General features: G+C 43.3%; 1 non-coding gene across 1 annotated transcript; it reads right to left on the bottom strand.

Annotated features, from left to right (window-relative positions):
- Positions 1–14,161: 14,161 nt before the first annotated feature.
- On the bottom strand, positions 14,162–14,243 carry trnas-aga. Its single transcript has one exon. It is a non-coding gene; the product is annotated as a tRNA-Ser (tRNA).
- Positions 14,244–21,705: the final 7,462 nt, after the last annotated feature.

Raw genomic sequence — 21,705 nt, 5'->3', positions numbered from 1 at the left:
TTGTACCTCGGTAAGAATCAATTTGAATCAGCGTCTTTGAACACAATGACTGAATATAATTCTCTAATTTAATATATGCTCATTCTAATTCAATTTTATTTTTAAAGGGTTATTCGTTTAATATTTCAAACGAATGATGATATTACATCAGATCAGATTTCCCTGGAGCCAAATAACGTGAACAAAAATGCATAGCACCCAAGCCATTCGGAACGAAAAGAAGCAACTCCTGAGTGGGAGTGAACTGCTAACGTTTCCGATTAGTAAGCAGCTAAACGCCCTAACGGATTGCGCCACAGAGGCTACAACAGGTGCTTTTCCTCAGGTTTGGAGAATGTATGGGAAGTGTCCTGCTCATTGTAGACCGAGGACTTCTCGAACATTTCGTTGCTTCTTTGTGGCCAAATAATCGAGACTGCAAAAACAAAATACTCATGTTGCTTTGAATGTTAACTCGACCTCAAACATTCACTCTGCTTCTGTATACTGATTGAACGGTGAAATGTTTGTTCAAGTGTGTGCGGAATTTTCAGCATATCTCCGACTCACGAGAAGGTTAGATATGTACATCGTGCAACAGATATAAGCTTCGCCTGCGAGAGCACCAGCAGTTGGGGGCGACAGCACCTGAGTGAGACAGTCAGGGTGAGTATATTTGGGAATTTGGAGCAACGTAGGAATTCGGTACAAAGGCGAAAGTGTTGCTATTTTGCTGTGTTTTCTAACTTTGTTTTATCTTCAAGAAAGTTGTCTTGTCCTGCTACAGGATAAAGGGTTTCAGGGGGAAGATTTGATTGGTAGATAGTACGGAAACAGTTTTCTTCACTCGAAATGTACATGAAGGAAGATTTCCAGCTTTTTAAAACTAACTTAAATATTTTTCCATATTGCGTGAATTTAAGGTGTGTCTATTACCAAAAGAGTGACTGGGGATGTCAGTCCTGCGTTTTGCATGTCCTGCGCTCTGTAAGAATTGATAGACGCTCCTTTGATTCGGAATTATCACATTTGCAGGAAGTGCCACAATTTGACCAGATTGAGAGTCGTGTTTCAGAGCCTGAGCGTCGGCTGGATGCACAGCGGTACATCTGCGAGGCTATGAGGTTCATGGATAGCGCGTTTTTAAACGTCGCCACCCCGCAGATAAACGAAGTGCAGCCATACATGTCAGAAGAAAGGGGCAGGTAGGAAGCCAGGAGAGCCCCAACGGGTAGATGTGAAGAACCAATTGTCTGTGTTCGGAAAACGGTGAGAATTATGTTTTTTCCTCGGTCGTGCAATCCGAACAAATTCACAGCACTGTGGTTGGTCCATCTGCACAAGTGGCGAGGAGTAAGATTGGAAGAGCAATTGTAGGAGGAGTCTCAATAGTGAGTGGCTCAGGCAGACTCCAGGATGCTATATTGCATACCTGGTGGTATGGTCAAGTATGTCACTGAATGGCTGCAGGGTACTCTGAAGGGGGAGAGTGAACAGTCCGAAGTGGTGGTTCACATTGGTACCAATGGTATAGGCAGCAAGAGGGATATTGTTATAACTTCATCTTGTTTATTTGTGTTTATTAATTCAGAAATTGTATGTATAAGCAGTGGGATCTTACGAGAACATTTCGCGATGAAGAGTCATGCTGGTCACGACTCATCATGGGCACGAGAAAGGCCACAAAAGCTGCTTCCTGGGACACATGTAATAATGAAATACTTTAGTTATAAGAGCATAAGAACTAGGAGCAGGAGTAGGCCACCTGCACCCTCGAACCTGCTCTGCCATTCAATTAGATCATGGCTGAGCTTTTATGGACTCAACTCCACTTTCCGGCCCAAACACCACAACCCTTAACCCCTTTATTCTTCAAAAACCTATCTACCTTTATCTTAAAAACATTGAATGAAGGAGCCTCAACTATTTCACTAGGCAAGGAATTCCATATATTCACAACCTTTTGGGTGAAGAAGTTCCTCCTAAACTCAGTCCTAAATCTACTTCCCCTTATTTTCAGACTATGCCCCCTAGTTCAGCTTTCACCCGCCAGTGGAAACAACCTGCCCGCATCTATCCTATCTATTCCCTTCATAATGTTATATGTTTCGATAAGATCCCCCCGCATCCTTCTAAATTCCAACGAGTACAGTCCCAGTCTACTCAACCTCTCCTCGTAATCCAACACCCTCAACTCTCGGATTAACCGAGTGAATCTCCTCTGCAAACCCTCCAGCGCCAGTACGCCCTTCCTCAGGTAAGGAGACCAAAAGAGAACACAATACTCCAGGTGTGGCCTCATTAACACCTTACACAATTGCAGCATAACCTCCCTAGTCTTAAACTTCATCCCTCTAGCAACGAAGGACAAAACTCCATTTGCCTTCTGAATCACCTATTGCACCTGTAAACCAACTTTTTGCCACTCATGCACTAGCACACTCAGGTCTGTCTGCACAGAAGCATGTTTTAACATTTTGTCATTTAAATAATAATCCCTTTTGATGTTATTCCTCCCAAAATGGAAACCACCCATTTATGAGAAGTTGTTGACGAATATGGGTTGTGTCACTTGGAAAATAGTCAATCAGAAGGTTACCTTATAGTGGCTTTCCAGATGTTGAGCAGTTTAGAGAGAGTAAACAGGCCCTCTGCGCGTAGCACAATAACTTGGGTGTGAATTCAAATTCATTGACAGAAGATGTGGAAAGGATGGCATCAAAGACACCATTTTCACTCAGTTAAAAGTGGTAGAATGCAATTTTAGGTGTTATTTTAAAATGGAATTGTAAACGTCTTGGAAGACTCGATTAACAAAGGGACAGTGAGGGTCAGAAAGAAGATTGTCAAGAAGTTGGTTGATTGTTTCTGTATTTCTGAAGAATGACATCAACATGTCATTGCGTGCAAAGAATGAATCATGACCAAGGAACTTGGTGAAATGTCAAAATTGCATGAGAAAACAATCAGCAGGATTCGAATTTACGTGAGGAATCCCCATTGGATTACTATTCCATCGCCTTAACCTCTTGGCCAAGACTACATACCCGAGAACCTGAAAAATCACACACACCAGTCTTGAAAATACTTCCCACAACGGAACTCTCTTATTTTGACTTCTGATGCTGCATATTACTGTTTTGTATGGTTCTGGTGGTTACGTGAATCTGCATTGTTCATTTCGACTCAATCTTAATTGACCGGAAACGTTTATTTCTGCCTATTTCTTTCTATTTTTCAATCATTCGAAAATACATGTATACAGATCGCAAATACAGAAAAATACATTGAGAGATAACACAGATATACACATATTTATTCAATACTATCGCGCTGATGTACACAAAATTCAATCGAAAACAGTATTAATCATACGTATTTATAGATTTAGAGCCTGACATTATCTAATAGCCGCAACAGCTACGATGAAGGTGGTATAGGTGTGCATTTCTTTATCGACAGTAATATGAAGAGTTTGTATTCTTCTATCATTTGCCGTATTTATTCTGCAATTTGGATTTGAGGAGATATAAATAAAAAGAACATGTGGATTTCATCGGATAGAAGAAAATGAACAGTGGTGTGCAGAATACAGGATGGGAATGTAACGAATTGTAGATGCAGAGGCAGTCAGTAAGGATGTGTGGAGTTACACAAACGTCTTAAGTTGCAGGCACAAGATGAGAAATGGGCGTACTTTCCAGATGGTGAGAAACGATAAACCGTGGAGGACCAAGGGGATTTGAGGGTGCTGGTACAACACATTCACAGTCAGTGGAAATACAGGATAACTAGTTTCAAAGTATCAACTTCCAAGCTGTCACATTCCAGGTACCTCCCCCCCCCCCCCCCCCCCCCAGCCCCCATACATGGACAAATATTTCAAATGTGCTGCTGCAATTAATAGACTCAGAGAATCCCTGCAGTGCAGAAGGAGGCCATTCGGCCTACCGAGGCTGCACGGTCCTCAGAAGGAGTACCCTTCCTAGGCACGCTACCCCGCCCGATCCCCGTAATCCCACCAAATTTGGACACAAAGGGACAATTTAGCATGAGAAATCCACCTGAACTACGCATATTTGCGCTGTGGGAGGAAACTGGAGCACCAATTAGGTCCCACTGTTAGCTTTTCGTTATATCCATCCACCAGGCCGTGAGTTTAACAATAAATGGAGGCCGTCAGACAGCTGTTTCATGACCCTTTACAACAAAGACAATCTCACGGAATTTCTCCGTGGTTCACTCTTGCTTGCATGTTCAACATTTCCAGTCAAAAAGTACTTCTATGCTTGGGACATCCGAAGTCCAAATTACAGTCCCTTTCCTCCAATGTTTTACCCGATCCTCCACAGGCATTATTGTCCCCTTTGTTTTACATTATCGGTTACCGCCACCTTCTCAATGAAAATTAGGGATGGACAATAAATGTTGTCCAAGCCAGCGAAGGCCACATCCCTTGAATGAATGAAATTGTACTTATATTTTTGCTTGCAGGATTCACTATTTTAACATTTTATTTCTGCATAATAATGCTTTAATTTTAGATAATTGCATTTTCTCTCAGTTGTTTTTGTTCCTGTGTCTCAATATTGCAGATTATATATTTCAAATACATTTTGGAAATCAGTGCAAGACCGTGAGCGTCCTTGGACTGATGTGTGTGCGTATTATGTATTACTTTCTCTCTCACACTGCATACCATAACGTCACAAGCGTGCAGCGACTCTGCTGATGGCACCAAGCGTTCACTCAGCAGCAACAGGCCGAGCCTTTGAGCCAAACTTGGCGGAGTGAATCGGTGGTCGGATTGGAGGCCAAGGCCTATAAGAGGGAGAGTGCAGAAGTAAGATCCAGAAATATTTATCTCTCCAGAGACTCTGCCAGAATTGCTGCGCATGGCCTCTGCCGCGGACTGGCGCCCTAGGCCAACTCGTCCGTCTCCCCGGCCTCTGAGGTCACAACACCTGAGGTCGGCGATTTGCAATTCTGCTGATTGCAGGAGCACAGGAACAGGAGAAGGACATCCAGTCACTGAGTCTGTACCACCCTTCAGTTAACCAGGTCTGGTCTTCAATAACCGGCACTGGCTCCAAAAACGTAACCGCCCTGCATGATAAGAATCTGTCAGTCCCAATTTTGCAAGTTTCAATTCACCTCCCGAGTTTCAAGTGAAGTTCGAGAGTATTGCAGAATTATTTTTGTATGATGGCGTTCTTCCTAGCACTAATAATAATATTGTTACTGTTACAAGTAGACTTACATTAACTCTGCAATGAGGTTACTGTGGAAAGTCTCGAGTCGCCACATTCCGGCTCCTGTTCGGGGCCATAGAGCGAGAATTCAGAATTCTCAACTGGTACCGCGCTGTCTGTCTTGTTTTGCATTACAAACCAGCTGTCGAGCCCACTAAGCATTACTCTGAATGGCTGGGTTTTATTTATTAAAGTTACGCTCCCCTCCCTCTGGACTGCCTCGCAGGAGGAACTTGTTGCTGTGTGTCTACATTCATATAATTATTTATATTGCACTGCGGTGCTGGATTAATACAGCATTGAATCCTGCTGAGTTTGTGCAGATTTCATTTCTGTGGTCCACAGTTCTGGGGCGTTGTGTCGCTCTTTATCCTTTCAATATTAATGTTTGTAATGGTTTGTAATGTAAAAGAAATCTTGCCCCATCGTTTCCATGCAGTAATCCAGGCTTTCAGTTCATCTGTTTTACCTGATATACTTCTTGCATTGAAGTAAACGCTTCCTCAGCTCTAACAAGTACGTCCATCTCTCATCTCGTGCCTACCATATAAGTTATCTCTGGCGCGCCATATTCTTACTCTGCGTATCATTCTGGGCCGTGTCCGCACACGGAATAACTATTGCAACATGTCATGTTCCCGTTTTCTATTGGTAGTCTCTTCAATCGAAAATGATGAATAATTTCGGTAAACGATAGAAGAATACGGATGGATTGTCTGATTGTTGATTCGTACACAGTAACTTGCACAGTTACTGTAAGACAAGGAATCCTGTTACATCAGGTTATGATTAATACTATGAGCCTTGCAAACATGATGTGGGTGCATCAGTGTGCTAGCTCTGAATAATTGTTCCTGTGAATGTGTAACACAGAAGAAATAGACAGAACAATTCACCGAAAATGCAGAATCCAGTTGTCTGAAAGAATATGTAATCTAAGAGAGCCAAGAATCCCACCTTCCATTTTGTCTAGATTTGATTTACTTTCTCGGGTTTTCACAGAGAATAAAATGACTGTTCAGCAATCCATTTCAAGGGGAGCAAGTTTCCGGAAGAAGAACAGGAAAATGAATTACTTGGTGGCAAGTGTCTCTGCAACAGTTGTATCCGGCTTTAAGATTTTGAATGGCAATGTCTTATTTTAAAAAGTGCCTGATGATGATTTTTGGAGCCAGATTTGATACCAACGATGTTGCGTTAATTCGTCTGGAGTATTGAGCAACCACTCATTGTAGGTTGACTGCTAAATTACAATGATTGCTCCCCGCGTAATCAATGTAGTTTTCCAAGTTCTCGATCTCCGAACGGATTCCAATGAGGTGCACTGATCTTGAAGTGACCGAATCTCTTGTTATTTAGGCACTTTATAACCTTCTGTGGCAAATATTGATTTCAAGCACTTTGCACTGTAAATAATTTGTTTTCTTTGCGAGGCATTTTGCGTCGGTGCTTCGTTTTACACTGGTATTTGTTTTCTGATGACACGTTGTGATCACATTGCCATTGGAATCGCTCATCAGGACGCATTTTATTTCTGAAGAAGAGTCAAGCGTTAACCCTGTTTCCTCGTCAACTGATGCTGCCAGGATCGCTCAAATTTGTTCATGTATTTTCTGTGTTATTAAAGATTCCTAGCCTCCACGGTATTTTGCTTTGATTATATTTGCGTCTTTACTTTTTGTTTTGCCGGTTGAGAGAGCTAACATAGCATAATGGCGTCAAACTGTTTTTTGGTCATTTAATCATTCAAACATGAGGATTGCAGTAACAATGCCACGCAATTTCCTTGATCATTCAATCTCCCGCTAGCCCATCGCAGATCTGTTTTTCCTCCGAACTGGTTTCTCTTTAATTTTATCTTGATATATTTCTAAGCGTTCCCTGTTATATCAAAGGTTTATATTCCCGTTCACAGATTTTGTTGGACATGAAGTGCTTGTCCAGCAGTTGAAATGTGAAAGATCGTCTGATTGGATTAAAATCACAAATAAAAAAAATATTGTTTCTGTACGGCAAAGGGTCATATGATCAAATAAATCAGCATGGTTGAACAAAAATAAAATTCTGCTTGAAATCTGAGTAATTGAAGCAAGTGCAGCTGCACAAATGGAGAAGACAGAATAAACGCTTCGTGGAATGTGTCTATAAGATTGATGTGGTTGCGGTAACGCACTGTACAAGCGAAAATCTCCCCATGCAAGGAATTATTGCTGCTTTCAAGAGGCAGAAATCGACGGTTTCCATTTAAATGCATCAGAAAGCGAGATTCCAAGGTTTCGGGGAAGAATATTCGGTTGCTCCTTCGGAGTTAATAAGAAAAGGTAATGGATATGTTTTCCTGTGTGCCTTACATGGCTTTGAACGGTGAACTGCTTTTTAAAGGGAGCGTTGAGCGTTCAGCCTTAATTTGGTGTTGTTCTTGTTGCTTGTGCGCCACTGAGCGTTGGACCAGTGAAATTGTAACTGAACAAGTTTTAAAGTTCAACATGTTTTTAACGTGTACTGAATCTGCATCAAATAAATATTGAGATGTTTACTGATATACAAATTGCATATTTAAGTGTACTTCTTAACATTATATTTTCACAGCTGATAAGTCTGTATTTGTTTTCCACCGAGTAATTTCTATATTAAGTATTTCATGAGGTGCAAAATGTTTTGTGACACGCCGCGTTGGTGAACGGTTAACATTAATTTGTTTCTCATTGAACAAGGACAGGGTGTTGTGAAACATAGAACATAGAACAGTACAGCACAGAACAGGCCCTTCAGCCCTCGATGTTGTGCCGAGCAATGATCACCCTACTTAATGATCACCCACGTAACCCGTATACCCGTAACCCAACAATCCCCCCATTAACCTTACACTACGGGCAATTTTTAGCATAGCCAATCCACCTAACCCGCACATCTTTGGACTGTGGGAGGAAACCGGAGCACCCGGAGGAAACCCACGCACACACGGGGAGGACGTGCAGACTCCACACAGACAGTGACCCAGCCGGGAATCGAACCTGGGACCCTGGAGCTGTGAAGCATTGATGCTAACCACCATGCTACCGTGAGGCCCCTATATCGAGAACATATCGAGAACTTTCCGCCTCCATCTATCTGTGTCAGTGCATGGCACTGACTTTGAGTTGCTTTGTCCTAATGAAATGGTTGTTTTGAATATCAAACGCGAACACTTCCTCATTAGTATAGTGGTTAGTGTCCCCGCCTGTCACGCGGGAGACCGGGGTTCAATTCCCCGACGGGGATTATATAATAATTTTAAGATTACAGATTTTCCGTGTGCCAGTAGAAAAGTGGAAAACCAGAATTCTAAGAAACTCCATGGAGGAGCATTTTTATGATGCTCGCCTGCATTCACTAACTGTATTTCGTGGAATGAAATATCACACATTCAGAATTCCTGGCTGCCGCATTACAACTTTGCGTATCACTGATTATTCCAACCCAGCAGCAGAATCCCCCTTTTAAGGTATACTTTTCTGTGTATTACTGGCAAGGTTTCTCATTTCAAATTCTGTTTTCAATTCCCGTACTGGCCTGCCAGAACAGGCCTCCCAGGAATGTGGCAACTAGGGGCTTATGAAAGTAAGAGATTTTTAAAAATATTTTTTTCAATGCAAAAGGTTTTTGGCATCGTGCGTGACTAGATCTGTGATCCATACAAACGTTTACTATTCATTAGATGAATGTATAAGTAGACGGTGCTATTTTATGTTTACTAATACTCTATATGCCTAGATTTGATACAAACACTAACTAACTTTTAGATACAACCAATTATAGAAGTTGCATATTACCACTTTGTACACCTTGTTGGTTTTGATTAGCTTTACTAATCTACATTTAAAAAAAGCAAAGTACCTCACCCCAAGTAACTACAAGGAAACATACAAAATTGCCTCTGAATACAGTGACCGATAGGATCTGATTTAATGAGGATGCTGTACCAGTTAATCAAGTCCGAAATGTTGGGTATCAATCATAAAGACGTGGCAGCATATTTCCTCCATCCTAATCAAGTGAGCAAGGGAGATATAAAAACATGTTTTTATCTTAGCAAGAAGTTAGAGAAATAAACGTTCATGAGAAGGGTGGTTCCACAAGAAATTGGCACTTTAGAGGGCCAGTCAGGGGACAATAAGAGCATAAGACATAGGAGCAGAATTAGTCCGATCCCTACAGGACACCTCAAGTCACTGCTTGCCACGACCAAAAACACCCCTTTATTCCAATCTCTTTCTTGTCTACATCCCAACGTACTGAAGGAAGTGGGCATGGAAATAGTTGACGTATTGGTTGCCATCTTGCAATATTGTGTAAATTACAGAACAAGCAAGGTAGACGGAGAGTGCCAAATTTAAAGAGGGAAGGCGAGAACCGATTATTACTGATCGGTCAGTAGGAGAGAAATGCTGGATTCTGTAATAAAGGACGTGATAACAGGGTGCATAGAACATATCTACGGGCTTACACAAAGTCAACATTGATTTGTGAAAGGAAAATCATATTTGACAAACCTATGGACGTATTTTTCAGGACTTAATGAGAAGAACAGACATGGGTGAACGAGTACAAGTCCTGTATTTGGATTTTCAGAAAGCTTTTTCTGAAGCCACACATAAGAGTTTACTGTGCAAAATTAAAGCACTTCTGACTCGGGGTAACAGATTGGCACGTACCGAAAATGAGTGAGCAGGCAGGAAACAGAGAGTAGGAATAGATTGTCCATTTATTAATTGGCAGGCAGTGATTAGTGGGGTCCCGCAGTGATCAGTCATAGGGTTCCAACTATTCCTTATTCATATCAATGACTTGGATGATGAACCCTTATAAGATTTCTACGTTTGCTGATGAGACGAAACTTGGTGCAAATGTGATTTGCCATTTTAAAATACTAAGAGTGTATAGATGAGCAGAGGCTTCGAGATGATTCAGACAAGTTGAGTAAGTGGGAAAATACATGATAAATGCATATTCTTGGACGGAGATATGGAACAGCAGAGCGTATTTAGAATCCCCACAGTGCAGCAGGGAGCCATTTGGCCCATAGAGTCGGTACTGATCCCCTGAAAGGGCACCCTCACAAGGCCCACTCCCCGCCCTGTTGCCCATAACCCCAATTAATCATTTGACACGTCGGGGCAATTTTAGCATGACCAATCCACTAAACCTGCACATCTTTGGTGGCAGATTAGCAAATGTTGTCTTACGAAGGGACACGGTTTCACCAAGCAGTTCGGGAGGCAAATGGTATGTTGGTCTTCATTGCAGAGGGCTTGAGAATAGCTGGACATAGCATTGCTGCGACCTCAGATGGAATATTGTCTGCAGTTTTGCTGTCCTTAGCAGAGAAGTAATATTCTTGCCATAGAGGGAGCGCAGCAGAAGTTCAGCAGGCCGATTCCTGGTTTGGCAGAATTGTCCTATCAGGAGACATTGACTCGACTCGGCTTGTATTCACTGGAATACTCGAAATACTCGACTCGACTTGCAGAGGCCTACCGACTGAACTGGCTTGGGACAATTCACACCTCTTTAACCTGGAGTTACCTCTCTCTCTGCATCTTTGATGATTTGATTGCCTGCAGGTGCTCGCATTCCGGGGCATCTCTGACTGTGTCTATATAAACATTTCTGGAACAAGCCTTTCCATTCACCTGAGGAAGGAGCTGCGCTCCGAAAGCTCGTGTTTGAAACAAACCTGTTGGACTTTAACCTGGTGTTGTAAGACTTCTTACTGTGCTCACCCCAGTCCAACGCCGGCATCTCCACATCATGTATTCACTGGGAGTTAGAAGGAGGGGAGAGGATCGAATTCAAATATATATAATTCCAAAAGGGCTGCATAGACTGGATTGTGGAATGTTGTTTCCTCTGGCTGGGGTCGTCTACAACAAGAGGTCACTGTCTCAGGATACGGGATAGGCCATTTAAGACTGAAATTAGGAGCAATTTTGTCACTCAGAGGGTGGTGAACGATGAACCTCGACGCGGGGGAGCGGGTGACGGTGGCTGTGGAAGCCATATCATTGACTATAGCAAATAATTCAATAAACATATTTATGGACCCTAAAGGCGTCAAGGGTTATGAGAAGAGTGGGGTGTATGGTGTTGAGTTGGAGGATCAGCCAGGATCATGCTGAATGGCTGAACAGGCCCGAAGGACCGAATAGCTCATTGCTGCTCCTAGTTTCTATGATGTGGAGATGCCGGCGTTGGACTGGGGTGAGCACAGTGAGAAGTCTTACAACACCAGTTTAAATTCCAACAGGTTTGTTTCAAAGACTAGCTTTCGGAGCCTGAGGAAGGAGCAGTGCTCCGAAAGCTAGTGTTTGAAGCAAACCTGTTGGACTTTAACCTGGTGTTGTAAGACTTCTTCCTGTCCTATTTTCTATGTTTTTGTATCTCGGTAAGAATCAATTTGAATCAGCGTCTTTGAACATAATGGCTGAATCTAATTCTAATTCAATTTTATTTTTAAAAGGTTATTCGATTAATAGTTGGATACAATATTGTATCAGATGTTGCAAACGATTTCCCCCGAGCCAAATAACGTGAACAAAAATGCATAGCACCCAAACAATTCGAAAAGCAACACTCACTCCTGTGTGGGATCGAACCACCAACCTTTCGCATACAAAGTGGTTAAATGCACTAACGCATTGTGCCACAGAAGCTCTAACAGCAGCGTTTACTAAGGATTGGAGACTGTATGGTAAAACGTGTCCTGCTCATTGCAGACCGAAGTCTCCTCGAACATTTCATTGCCCCTTTGTGGCCAAATAGTCGGGACTGAAAAAACAAAATACTCACGATGCTTTGAATGTTAACTCGACCTCAAACATTCACTCTGCTTCTATATGCTGATTGAACGGTGAAATGTTTGTTGAAGTGTGTGCGGAATATTTAGCATTTCTCCGTCTCACTAAAAGGCTAGGTATGAACATCGTGCAAGAAAAAGAAGCTTCGCCTGTGAGAGCACGAACAGTTGGGAGAGAAATTACCTGAGTGAGACAGTCAGCATGAGAGCATTTAGGAAGTTGGAGCAACGTAGGAATCCGGTGAAAAGGGGAAAGAGTTGTTCTTTTGCTTTGTTTTCTAACTTTGTTTTATATTCAGGCAAATTGTCTTGTACTGCTGCAGGATAGAAGGTATAAGGGAGAGAGTTGATTGGTAGATAATGCGTAAATAATTTTCTCCACTCCAATTATACACGAAGGAACGTTGATTCCCAGCTTTTTGAAAATAACAAATAATATTCAAATGGCGTTAATTTAAGGTGTATATTACCAAAAGTGTGACTGGGCGACTCAGTCCTGTGGTTTGTACGGTCTGGAGTCCGTAGGAATTCATAGACGCTCCGTAGTGTCTGAATTACCACATTTACAGGAAGTGCCACCGATTTGACCAGTTTGAGAGTCGTGTTTCAGAGCCTGAGCGTCAACTGGATGCACAGCAGTAGATCCGCGAGGCTGTGAGCTTCATCGATCGCCCGTTTTTAGACGTGGTCACCCAGCAGCTTAAGGAAGGCAGTCATAGCGGGAATGGGTCACTTCCTTCCAGAAGAAAGTAAGAAGTCTTACAACACCAGGTTAAAGTCCAACAGATTTGTTTCAAACACGAGCTTTCGGAGCACTGCTCCTTCCTCAGAAGAATGATTCACCTTAGGAAGGAGCAGTGCTCCGAAAGCTCGTGCTTGAAACAAATCTGTTGGACTTTAACGTGGTGTTGTAAGTCTTCTTACTGTGCTCACCTCAGTCCAACGCCGGCATCGCCACATCATGGCTTCCAGAAGAGAGGGGGCAGACAGGAAGCCAGGAAAGTCCCAGCTTGCAGCTCACTCAAGAACCGATTTCTCTGTTCGGAAAACGGTGAGAATGATTTTTTTCACGGTATTGCTGTCAGGACAAATTCACAGTACTGTGGTTTGCCCTTCTGCACAAGGGGGCAGGAGTACGAGTGGAAGAACAATTGTGCTGGGAGACTCAATAGTGCTAGGGGCGCAGACAGACGTTTTGCGGCCACAGACAAGACGACAGGCTGCTGTGTTGATCCTTTGGGCTCGGGTCAAGGATGTCACTGAACGGCTGCAGGGCACTCTGAAGGTGGAGCGTCAACAGTCCGAAGTGCTGGTTCACATTGGTACCAATTATATAGGCAGAAAGAGGTGTACAGTTATAACATCATATTGTTTACTTGCGTTTATAAATTAAGAAATCATATATATAAGCAGTGGGATCTCACGAGAACATTTCGCGATAAAGAGTCCTGCTGGTCAGCAGTCATCATGGACACCAGAAAGGCCACAAATGCTGCTTCCTCGGAGTCTTCCAACAATGAAATAATTTAGTTATGGTAAGTTGTTGACGAATACGGGTTGTTGTTCTTGGAAAATAGATTAGAAGATTACAGTGGCTTTACAGATGTTGAGCAGTTCGGAGAGAGTAAACAGGCCCTCGGCGTGTAGCTCAATAACTTGGGTGTGAATTCAAATTCATTGACAGATGTGGGGAGGACGGGATCAAAGACACCATTTTCACTCAGAGTTGGTTGTCATTAGAAGTGGTAGATCGCAATTTCAGGCATAATTTGAAAAGGAAATTGTAAATGTATTGAAAGAACCGGATCTTACAGAAAAATGGATGGAAATATTGCACACACAGATACAAACATAAACTCATCTGCATACAGCCAGACCCATTTATAATGACACATAAGTAGCTTCAACAAAGGGAGAGGGGGGTTAGAAAGAAGATCGTCACGAAGTTGGCTGATTTTTGCCGTATTTCTGAGGAATGAAAATCAGAAAAAGATCTCGTGTTGTTGGAAGGTGTGGAATATCATTGCGGGTAAAGAATGATTCATGAGAAAGAAAATTGGTGAAATGTCGAAATTGCATGAAAAAAACAGAGATGCGTAGTCGGCAGGATTCGAACCTGCGCGGGGAAACCCCAATGGATTTCTAGTCCATCGCCTTAACCACTCGGCCACGACTACATGCACTATATCACGAGAAATCACACTCACCAGTCTTGAAAATAGTTCTCCAACCGGGACCTTTATTTTGACTTCTGATTCTGCATTTTATTGTATTGCATGATTCTGATGGTTACGTGAATCTGTATTATTCATTTCGACTTAATTCTATTTGATCGGAAACGTTTCTTTCTGCCTATTTCTTTCTGTTCAATCACTCCAACATACATTGATACAGATCGCAGACACAGTAATACACTAATACAGTCCCTTTCTTTCAAAGTTTTAGCTGATTCTCCACGGGTATTACTGTCCCCTTTAATTGACATTTTTCTTTTACCGCCATCTTCTCAATGCAAATTAGGGATGGACAATAAATGTTTTCCAAACCAGGGAACGCACATCCATTGAATCAATAAAATTGTGCTGACATTTTTTGCTTGCGGTATTGAATATCTACTATCTTTATTTCTGTATATTAATGTTTTAATTTTAGATAATTGCATTTTCTCCCAGTCGTTTTTGTTCATGTTTCGGAATATTGCAGATTATATATTTCAAATACATTTTGGAAATCAGTGTAAAACCGACTGAGGCTCCTTGGACTGATACGAGTGCGTCTTGTGTATCTGTCTGCAGACCATCGCGTCACAAGCGTGCAGTTCCTCTGTTGCTGGCACAACGCGGTCACTCAACAGCAACAGGCCGAGCTTTTGAGCCAAACATGGCGGAGTGAGGCGCTGATCGGGTGGGAGGCCAAGGCTTACAAGAGAGAGAGTGCTGAAGGAAGATCCAGCAATATTTCTCTCTCCAGAGATGCTGCGAGACCAGCTGCGCGTGGCCTGGGCCTCGGACTGGCGCCCTGGGGCAACTCCTCCGACTCCCCATCCTCTGCGGTCACAATGCCTGAGCACAGTAAGAGATCTTACAACACCACGTTAAAGTCCAACAGGTTTGTTTCAAATCACTAGCTTTCCGGGCACTGCTCCTTCCTCAGGTGAATGGAAGGAGCAGTGCTCCGAAACCTAGTGATTTAAAACAAACCTGTTGGACTTTAACCTGGTGTTGTAAGACCTCTTACTGTGCTCACCCCAGTCCAACGCCGCATCTCGATATCACAATACCTGAGGGCGGTGACGTGGGTGCAATCAGGAGAAGGACATCCAGCCACTGGGACTGTACTAACCTTCATTTATCCAGGTCTGGTCCTCAGTAACCGGCACTGGCTCCAAAAACGTCCCAATTTTGCAAGTTTCAATTCACCTCCCCAGTTTCAAGTGCAGTTCGAGAGTGTTGCAGATTTACATTTGTATGATGGCGTGCTTCCTAGCATTGCCCTGAATGACTGGGTTTTATTTATTAAAAGTAACCTTCCCCCCCTTCTGGACTGCCTCACAAGAGGAACTTGTTGCTGTGTATGTATTCAGCAATATAATTAATTATATTGCAGTGCGGTGCTGGATTAATACAGTATTGTGTCCTGCTGAGTTTGTGCAGATTTCATTTATGTGGTCCAGAGTTCTGGGGCGTTGAATCGCTCTTTATCATTTCAATACTGAAGTCTGTAATTGTCTGTGTCTATACACTGAGTGGGATTTCTCAGATCCATTCTCTCCTCATGCCTCCACTGAGCTCATTTGGTCCATGATTTACAACTTTGCTCTCTGGACATTTGCATTTAATTTGCTGGCTGCCCGACACCTCGACCTGGCCCCAAGGCGGATATAGTCAACAGTTCTCTCTCCTCTGAAACCTCTATAAAAAATGCCACTACCAGCCATGCCCCGAATAAAAGACTTGTCCCACCATCTGACCTCCAACACTCCTTTCACCTCGTCACCATTCTGACTTGGAAAGATATCTCTGTTCGTTCACTGTCGCTGGGTCAAAACCTTTCAAATCTCTTGCTAACTGCACTGTGGACGAACCGACAATGGACTGCAGTGGTCCAAGAGGGCAGCTCACCACCAACTTTGCAAGGACAATTAGGCAGAGGCAATAAATGCTTGTAAAGCCAGTGATTCCCATATTCCAAGGATGACATTTTAAAAAAACGTACTGATGAGATTAAGTTGTATTCAGCTAAGTAATGGGAATATTGTTTTTCATCCCCACTCCAAATTCAATCCCCGACCTGTCGCCTTTCCCCCTTTTCCTGGCAAAACTCTGACTACAGAGAGGGCCAGACCTGATGCAATCTTGGTGTCCTATTTCATGAGGACCTTCCGGGCACATATCTGCCTATTTCAACATTAATAAGATTGCTTAACTAAATTCCTGCTTGGTGCTAAACGCTGCTAAATTCCTCACCTTTGATTTGCAACTTATAGGCTTGACTATCAACAGCAGCAATAAAAGTATCACCACAAAGAGTAAAATCTGAATTCACTGGAGTGTAAGCAGCTGGTGTGACCAAGTGAATCACTTGTAACACACCGAACACAGCCTCTCTCTCGTAACAGCGTGCGTCAATTTTTCACCTATCTTTATAATTGGCAGGAAAAACAAACCACCTCTAAGCATATGAAGGGTCTGAATGGTCCCTCTCTGGTGCGAATGTTTGGCTGTTAGTAAATGGAATGGCTGAATTAATCCATTTCAAAATTCAGCAGGTGAGCAGTTTTTCTGCATTGTGAGTGTAACGCTCCGCATGTTATGCTCCTCGTGCTCAATGTGGGAGTTCAGGGACCCGGCCGATGCCCCTGACTCCTTCATGTGCGGGAAGTGTATCCAGCTGCAGCTCCTGTTAGACCGCTTGATGGCTCTGGAGCTGCGGATGGACTCACTTTGGAGCATCCGCGATGCTGAGGAGGTCGTGGATAGCACGCTCAGTGAGTTGGTCACCGCAAATTAGGATTGGTGAGGGAGACAGGGAATGGGTGACCAACAGGCAGAGAAAGAGCAGGAAGGCAGTGCGAGTGGCCCCTGCGGTCATCTCCCTCCAAAACAGGTATACCGTTTTGGATACTGTTGGGGGAGATGACTCACCAGGGGAAGGCAGTAGTAGCCAGGCTCATGGCACCGTGGCTGGCTCTGCTGCACAGAAGGGTGGGGAAAAGACTGGCAGGGCTATAGTCATAGTGGATTCAATTGCAAGGGGAGTAGACAGGTGTTTCTATGGTCGAAAACAAGACTCCCAAATGGTATGTTGCCTCTCGGGTGCACGGGTCACGGATGTCTCAGATCGACTGCAGGACATACTGAAGGGAGAGGGTGAACAGCCAGTTGTCGTGGTGCATATAGGCGCCAACAATATAAGTAAAAAACAGGATGAGGTCCTACAATCAGACTTTAGGGAGTTAGAAGATAAATTAAAAAGTAGGACCTCAAAAGTAGTAATCTCAGGATTGCTACCAGTGTCACGAGGCAGTCAGAGTAGAAATTCAAGAATAGTCTGAATGAATATGTGGCTTGAGAGATGGTGCAGGAGGGAGGGGTTCAGATTTTTGGGACATTGGAACCGGTTCTGGGTCGGTGGGACCATTACAAATCGGATGGTCAACACCTGGGCAGGACTGGAACCAATGTCGTATGGGGTGCTTTTGCTAACAATGTTGAGGAGATTTTAAACTAATGTGGCAGGGGGATGGGAACCAGATTAGGAAGTTAGTGGTCAGTAAAGAGGCAGCAACTAAAGCCAGTAAGGTACTAGATAATAAAATCAATGTGGCTAAAGGGAAGAGTAGACAGGGAAGAGATGGTGAACGCAAAGGGACAGGTGGTCTGAGGTGCATTTGTTTTAATGCAAGAAGTGTAGCAGGTAAGGCAGATGAATTTAGGGCTTGGATTAGTACCTGGGAATATGATGTTATTGGTATTACTGAGACTTGGTTGAGGGAAGGGCAAGACTGGCAACTAAATATCCCAGGGTATAGATGCTTCAGGAGGGATAGAGAGGGAGGTAAAAGGGGTGGAGGAGTCGCATTACTGGTCAAAGATGATATCACGGCTGTGATTAAGGAGGGCATGATGGAGGATTCGAGCACTGAGGCAATATGGGTAGAGCTAAGAAATAGGAAGGGTGCAGTAACATTGTTGGGACTTTACTACAGGCCTCCCAAAAGCGAGCGTGAAGTAGAGGTACAAATATGTAGAGAGATTATAGAAAAATGTAGGAGCAATAGGTTGGTCGTGGTGGTAAATTTTAACTTCTCCAACATTGAATGGGACACATGTAGTGTTGGAGGCGTAGATGGAGCTGAATTTGTAAGGAGCATCCAGGAGAGTTGTTTAGAGTAGTATGTAAATAGTCCAACTCAGGAAGGGGCCATACTGGACCTGGTGTTGGGGAATGATCCTGGCCAGGTGGTTGAAGTTTCAGTCAGTGATTTCTTTGGGAATAGCGATCACAGTTCTGTAAGTTTTCGAATACTCATGGACAAAGACAAGAGTGGTCCTAAAGGAAGAGTGCTAAATTGGGGAAAGGCCAAGTACAACAAAATTCGGCAGGGACTAGGAAATATGGATTGGGAGCAGCTGTTTAAGGGTAAATCCACATTTGAAATCTGGGAGTCTTTTAAGGAAAGGTTGATTAGAGTGCAGGACAGACATGTCCCTGTGAAAATGAGGGATAGAATGGCAAGATTAGGGAACCATGGATGACGGGTGGAATTGTGAGACTAGCTAAGATGAAAAAGGAAGCATCCATAAGATCTAGGCGACTTAAAACTGATGAAGCTTTGGAGGACTATCGAGAAAGTAGGACAAATCTCAAACACGCAATAAAGAGGGCTAAAAGGGGTCATGAAATATCTTTGGCTAACAGGGTTAAGGAAAATCCCAAAGCCTTTAATTCGTATATAAGGAGCAAGAGGGTAACTAGAGAAAGGATTGGCCCACTCAAAGACAAAAGAGGGAATTTATGCGTGGAGTCAGAGGAAATGGGTGAGATTCTTAATGAGTACTTTGCATCGGTATTCACCAAGGAGAGGGACATGACGGATGTTGAGGCTAGGGATGGATGTTTAAATACTCCAGGTCAAGTCGGCATAAGGAAGGGGGAGGTTTTGGGTATTCTAAAAGGCATTAAGGTGGACAGGTCCCAAGGTCCGTATGGGATCTACCCCAGGCTTCTGAGGGAAGTGAGGGACGAAATAGCTAGGGCCTTAACAGATATCTTTGCAGCCTCCTTGAGTAGTGTGAGGTCCCGTAGGACTGGAGAATTGCTAATGTTGTCCCTTTGTTTAAGAAGGGTAGCAGGGATAATCCAGGGAATTATAGACCTCTGAGCTTGACGTCAGTTGTAAGCAAACTGTTGCAGAAGATACTGAGGGATAGGATCTATTGACATTTGGAAGAAAATAGAGTTATCAGTGATAGGCAGCATGGTTTTGTACAGGGAAGGTCATGTCTTACAAACCTGATAGAATTCTTTGAGGAAGTGACAAAGTTAATTGATGAGGGAAGGGCTGTAGATGTTACATACATGGACTTCAGTAAGGCGTTTGGTAAAGTTTCCCATGGCAGGTTGATGGAAAAAGTGAAGTCGTATGGGGTTCAGGGTGTACTAGCTAGATGGATAAAGAACTGGCTGGGCAACAGGAGACAGAGACTAGAGGTGGAAGGGAGTGTCTCAAAATGGAGAAAGGTGACTAGTGGTGTTCCACAGGGATGCGTGCTCGGATCACTGTTGTTTGTGATATACATAAATGATCTGGACGAAGGTATAGGTGGTCTGATGAGCAAGTTTGCAGATGATACTAAGATTGGTGGAGTTACAGATAGCGAGGGGGACTGTCAGAGAATACAGCAAAATATAGATAGATTGGAGAGTTGGGCAGAGAAATGGCAGATGGAGTTCAATCCAGGCAAATGCGAGGTGATGCATTTTGGAAGATCTAATTCAAGAGCGGACTATATGGCCCTGAGGAAAATTGATATACAGAGAGATTTGGGAGCTCAGGTCCATTGTACCCTGAAGGTGGCAACGCAGGTCGATAGAGTGGTCAAGAAGGCATACAGCATGCTTGCCTTCATCGGACGGGGTATTGAATACAAGAGTCGGCAGGTTATGTTACAGTTGTATAGGACTTTGGTTAGGCCACATTTGGAATACTGCATGCAGTTCTGGTCGCCACATTACCAGAAGGATGTGGTTGCTTTAGAGAGGGTGCAGAGGAGGTTCTCCAGGATGTTGCCTGGTATGGAGGGTACTAGCTATGAAGAAAGGTTGAGTAGATTAGGATTGTTTTTGTTGGAAAGACAGAGGTTGAGGGGGGACCTGATTGAGGTCTACAACATTATGAGAGGTATGGACAGAATGGATAGCAACAAGCTTTTTCCAAGAGTTGGGGTGTCAATTACAAGGGGTCACGATTTCAAGGTGAGAGTGGGAAAGTTTAAGGGAGACGTGCGCGGAATATTTTTTACGCAGAGGGTGGTGGGTGCCTGGAACTCTTTGCCAGCAGAGGTGATAGAGGCGGGCACGATAGCATCATTTAAGATGCATCTAGACAGATATATGAATGGGCGGGGAGCAGAGGGAAGTAGATCCTTGGAAAATAGGCGACAGGTTTAGATAAAGGATCTGGATCGGCGCAGGCTGGGAGGGCCGAAGGGCCTGTTCCTGTGCTGTAATTTTCTTTGTTCTTTGTAACTGTATCCATGAGTTTCCAGTTTAGAAAGAGAATGCAAACATTCCCACAGTCAAAACCAGCAATTTGTATTTATCTAGCACTGTAGCTGTAGCAAAACATTCCAAAGCCCTTCACAGGAGTGTTGACAGTCTATACATTAAAATATTTTATTCTTGAAAAAAGGGACATCCTAATTAAACTTTTTGACTTCAACTCATCAAGACAGCTGCAAGAATACCAAATCTAAAAGGAACAATAATTTATACTGCTCAAGAAAAGAGTGGACCTGATTGAGCAGCATGGTGGTACAGTGGTTAGCACAGCAGGGATCCGGGTTCAATGGGTACCTATCTCTGTGGGGATGCATTTTATCCTCATGTCTACATGAGTTACCTCAGGTGCTCAGCTTTACTTCCAAAGATATGCAGGTAGGTGGGTTGGCCATGTTAAATTGTCTCCTCGTGTCCAGTTGCAAGATTTTGTTGCCAAAATTCATAAGAATGTTATATGTGGCATGCAGAATTATTTTTAAAAAAGCAACACTATTTTGTGGGAAGGGAGGGGGGTGTGGCGTGGAATTAGTGAGCAAAATGCAATATTTCCAAATATTTTTACATCAGAAAATGTGTCTTTCAGCTCCGAAGTTGAGGGGCAATACCTCCCTGATGTTTCACAGCTGAAACAATAAAAATTACAATTGGCTTTATGAGGGCAGCATGGTGGCGCAATGAGTAGCAATGATGCCTCACGGCGCTGAGATACCAGGTTCGATCACGGCTCTGGGTCACTGTTTGCACATTCTCACCATGTTTGTGTGGGTTTCGCCCCTCACAAAGATGTGCAGGGTAGGTGGCTAAGCCACGCTAAATTGCCCATTAATTGGAAAAAATGAAATGGGTATTCTAAAT

This window comes from Scyliorhinus canicula, chromosome 13 (genome assembly GCF_902713615.1).
Source record: "Scyliorhinus canicula chromosome 13, sScyCan1.1, whole genome shotgun sequence".
NCBI classification, from domain to species: domain Eukaryota; kingdom Metazoa; phylum Chordata; class Chondrichthyes; order Carcharhiniformes; family Scyliorhinidae; genus Scyliorhinus; species Scyliorhinus canicula.
This window is presented reverse-complemented; position numbering and strand designations above follow the sequence as displayed.